The following is a 5301-nucleotide window of genomic DNA, read 5'->3' on the forward strand; positions in this document are numbered from 1 at the left end:
AAAAAAAAAAAAAAAAGTGTACGTTTCCACTAAGATTTTATACCTTGGAGTGATAAGAGCATTAAACAAGACTGAAAAATCTTCTTATTTTACTAACATCACCCTTATTATTACAAAGGATCTTTTTGAAGGCTACATTGAGTTATGCTAACATCATTTTTATAATTTAGCTAGTTTCTAAATTTAAAAAGAAATATGTGCAGGGCTTCCCTGGTGGCGCAGTGGTTGAGAGTCCGCCTGCCGATGCAGGGGACACGGGTTCGTGCCCCGGTCCGGGAAGATCCCACATGCCGTGGAGCAGCTGGGCTCGTGAGCCATGGCCGCTGGGCCTGCGCGTCCGGAGCCTGTGCTCCGCAATGGGAGAGGCCACAACAAGTGAGAGGCCCGTGAACTGCAAAAAAAAAAAAAAAAAAAAAGAAAAAAGTAAAATGTGCAGATGGAACATTTTTCCCCCTAATAATATGAAGAGGTACCATGAAAAGTAAGCTTACTGACCACTCAGTCCATGCCCTCTGAGGTTTGAGTCCTTCCAGAAATGGTATGCATACACAGCCATGTTCATCTGTCTGTTTATCTCCCTAGCTATCTTTGGTATATGCTTTTTTTCAGCAAATGGGTTGGTACATTGCCTTCTGTTCCATGCCTTCTGGGCTTCATATACTAAATAGATTCAAGACATTGGCACATTTCTTTTTCGGTGGCCGCATGTTCATCTACTATGGGTATGAACCAAAGCTTATTTAATCAGTCCACTATTTAAGGTCATTTAGGTTATTTTGGTCTTTTGAATGACTATCTTCATTTATGCATCTTTGCATATGTGTGCATGTTTATCTGTAGAATAAAATCTAAGAATGCAATAGCTGGCCAAAGTGTATATGCTGTAAAATTCTGACAGATGTTGCCAAGTTGTCCTATACAGAGACATAAAAATGCTGAATGACTTTCAAAGGCCAGCTGACCCACGAGGCTGACTTTCAAAAGACCAAGTGTATACCTTCCTACAGTAATATGCCAGTACTCCTTTCTCCACATAATGGCCAACACTGAAGGTTTTCAAACTTTTTCATTTCTGCCAATTTCAAAGATAAAAAATGGTTATCTCACTGTTTAATTTACATTCCTGTCCTTTGATATTCTTAAAATTATATATCCCGATCCTTAAAAGCTATTTGCATGAATTCTACTGTGGTCTGCTTGTTTATGTCCTTTATTTTTGAGTTATTAGTTTTTTTCATTATATACTTGTAATAATATATATAATAAAATCCAGGCCTTTGTCAAGCATAACAGTTATAATTCCCCAATTTATCTTTTGTCTCTGTTGATGTTTTCAGTGCATATGTGTGTGTGAAGAAAGTGTTAGATATATTTAAATACATAAAAACTATCTTTTCTTCTTTGGCTTGCTTAGAAAAAGTCTCCACATTAAGATGATTAAGACTTCTTGTACATTTTCTTCAAGTTTTTTTTTTTTTTAAACGACTTCCTTTTTTAAGGTTTACATCTTTGATTCATTTGGAATTGATTTTGATGTAGAATAAGGAAGAAATAGATTCAGCTTTAGTTTGGGTTATTCAGTCGATCCTAGATAGTTATTAATTAATCCATCTTTCCTCTTCTGGTCTAAGATGCCATCCTTATTTTATGCTACCTTCCCATGTAACATAGTATGAAAATTCTTATAGGTTTATTACCTTCTGCTTATATATTCATTCTTTTGTTCTTTAACCTTTATCTGGTGCGTCTCTTGGTTGGGCTAATTGCTGGGACTACAACAGTGAACAAAAGGGATATGAATTTTCTCTTTCTGGAATGTACAGCCAAGTGGAGGAGATATACAAAGAACAAATCATTACGAATTGTTGTATGGGCTATGGAGAAACCAAACAGGATGCTGTGATGGAAGCTAAAGTGTGTGTGCACGAGCACGCTCGTGTGCATGAGAGTATGTATAACTTACTTTAAATAGAGATAGAACTGTTCAAGGAGCTAACATTTAGGCTGTGAACCAAGGGATGAGAAGAAGGGCATCATTTGAAAGGAGAAAGTGTTCCAAGTCAGGTGTTTTAGTTTGTGCTACGCCTCAGAAATAAGACAGGGCTTTGCAAATTACAGGAAATGAAAGATGGTCAAAGAGATTGGAGTCCATTGTGTGCCAGGTGGGATGCTGGGTGCTGGAGATGCAGTGGTAAACAAGACACAGCTGTCCTCTGGGTCCTGACAGTGGAATGGGGCAGAAGGCAAGAAGATATAAGTTAACAACGAACACTTTGACCATTCATGATTACTTTGCCTTTAGTGTCTAGTTTGCGTTCTATAGTTCACTACCTCCTTTTCCCAGCCCCAGACTTCTCAGGGCCTAGTCTTCCCTGCCCTACCTCCGTGCTGGCTTTGGAATTGATCTCTGTGTCACTAACCCCTCCTAGAACCCTTGATCAGTGACAGTTTTCCTCCCTCCCTTCCTCTCCCACCCCAGGCTGTTGAAGCTCAAAGTTCAGGAGGAACAAGGGCAATTTGACGTGTGGTGCTCAGTGTGGAGATAAGTTCTGCCCAGTTATGGAACACCGGCAATTCATCAAGAAGAGATATGGTTTATGGCTCCAGGGAGGTGAAAGATAGAAAGCTTAGAGGCCAAGGAAGAAGCTGACACACCTTATTTTTCTAGATCACCACCACTACAGCCACCTCTTGATAATTTAAATGTACCCACAGTCAAGTTTGGATTTGACTGAAACAGAACTCTTTCTGGTATCATCTCATCCTTTTCTCCTTACCCATGGGAGTGTGAGGAGGTGGCTGGGATAATTCCAAGCAACAGCAGCAAGGGGGAATTCCTATGACCCCAGGCCATTACTGGAAGGATGTCATAGCTGGAGGTCCAGAGGGCAGAAAAAGAACTGCCTAGGAAAGAAGAGTGAGCAGACTTGATGGAGGAAAAGAGGGCACAGGAGGGGTGATGGGAGGGGTTTGGGGATTTTATTTTTTTGGTATCTTTATAAATATTTAGTGATTCTAAATTATTACAGGTGCTGCATCTTTATTAGACTGGGTCTGTTTATTTACATCTCTTGGATTTTGGTGGTTCTCAAAGTGGTGATGCCAGCCAAAGTTCTAATCTCCTAACTTTATGTGTCTCAGTAGCAAGTCAGAAATCAATCTTGCCAGAGAGTCTTTCCTTCTTGGCCCACCAAGGTTAAGTTTCTAACACTTCTTAAAAATGTTACTTATATATCTGTTGTGGGTTAAATTGTATCTCACCCCCACCCCCCAAAAAAAGACACAGTGAGGTCCTAACCCTCAGTACCTCTGAATGTGACTTTATTTGGAAATAGGGTCTTTGCAGATGTAACCAAACTAAGAGGAGATAAATTAGGATGGGCCAGAACCCACTATAACTGGTGTTTTTATAAGAAGAGGAAAATGCCATACGAAGACTCCATCACACAGGGGAAGGCCTTGCAATGACAGAGACAGAGATTGGAGTGATTTAGCTGCAAGCCAAGGAACACCAGGGACTGATAGCCACCATTGGAAGCCAGGAAGAGGCAGGGCAGGATTCTCCCCTACAGATTTCAGAAGGAGAACAGCCCTGCCAACATGTTGGTTTTGAACTTCTGGCCTCCAGAACCATGAGAGAATAAATTTCTGTTGTTTCAAGCTGCTCAGTTTGTGGCATTTTGTCATGGCAGCCCTAGGAAACTAATGCAACATCTCAAAAAACAAACAAAAGAATCTCATCAGTTTCTATGATTCTCAGAGCAAATACATTATGCTGGATAATTTGTATTTAATAAAACATCCATTTAGAAATACCCTGGTGAAAGCTCATATGATAATACAAACAAATATTTCAGATTATATTGTAGCCATACAGTATTCAAAATAACAAAAATACACAGATGCTGATTTTCTAAATATAACCGTCAAGTTGAACACTTGCCTGATGTCTATTTCTGCAGGGAGAATTAATAGTATTTACTTTATTTAGTGTAATTTAATTAGAACCCAAAAATTATAGTTGATTTTTGGACTGATTTTTTTTTTTTTTTTGGCTGCATTGGGTCTTCGCTGCTGCGTGAGGGCTTTCTCTAGTTTTGGTAAGCAGGGGCTTCTTTTTGTTGCGGTGTACGGGCTTCTCATTGTGGTGGCTTCTCTTGTTGTGGAGCACGGACTCTAGGCGCGAGGGCTTCAGTAGTTGTGGCTCGGGGGCTCTAGAGCACAGGCTCAGTAGTTGTGGTGCACGGGCTTAGTTGCTCCGCGGCATGTGGGATCTTCCCAGACCAGGACTGAACCCGTGTCCCCTGCATTGGCAGGAGGATTCTCAACCACTGCGCCACCAGGGAAGTCCCTGGACTGCTATTTTCTTCCACATAAACAAAAGCGAAAAAGTTAATATTTTGTCATGTTTGTTTATACTTTTTTTCTCTACATTAAATAATAAATGTAGATGCTAATAAATCTTGCTTGATTAAGACAAAAAGACTAAAATCTGCAGGAAATGATTATAGTTTCTGAAAACAACTGTATTTTCATACTCCAAATTTTTTTCAGTAGTAAAAACCCTGAAAGTAACACATTTCATCTCGTAAGCATAAAAGCAAAACTCTCGCAGATCAAAATACCTTCTTAACTCACTGATTGGTTAACAAGGACTTATTGCATATTTGCCACATGTAAGACATCATGCTAAGCTGCAGGGCGTGTGAAAAATTTAGGACACAGTTCCCACAGCCAGATGCTTATGTTCTGGTTGGAGAAATAAAGCATCTACATAAGAGAAAACACCTTGATTTAATGTAGCATTTTGTGGGGGAAAAAAAACCCAAACCAAAAAATAAACCGTAGCTCTGGGAGAGCAAAGACCTGAATTTTAGGCTGGTCTCTGGTACAACTATCAGAGTCACAGTCTCCAGTTTTTGGGTTTCAACTAAGTAAATGTAAGAGTTGGACTTCCTCCCTACATTTACTTCCAGGCCTAAAATACTACGAACAGTTGGATTTAGGAAGGTATGTTGGGACTCTTTTGGTTGCAAGTGACTAAAAATCTGATTAACAATAACTTAAACAAGGAATTTAATGGCTCATATAACTGGAAAAAGTAGTTGGCTTCAGGCATAGCTGGATCCAGCTACTCAAACTATATCCCCAGGATCCACTGTCCCTCTCCATTTCTCAGTTCTGCTTTCTCCCCGTTTAAAGGGATCCCCCTCTCACAGGCAAAATGGCTGCCAGCAGATTCATATTTTCATCCTCCCAGTTCCAAAGCTATAGAAAAGAACATGAGAGCTTCTCCTTTCC

This window comes from Lipotes vexillifer, unplaced genomic scaffold (genome assembly GCF_000442215.2).
Source record: "Lipotes vexillifer unplaced genomic scaffold, Lipotes_vexillifer_v1.1 scaffold84, whole genome shotgun sequence".
Classification (NCBI taxonomy): domain Eukaryota; kingdom Metazoa; phylum Chordata; class Mammalia; order Artiodactyla; family Lipotidae; genus Lipotes; species Lipotes vexillifer.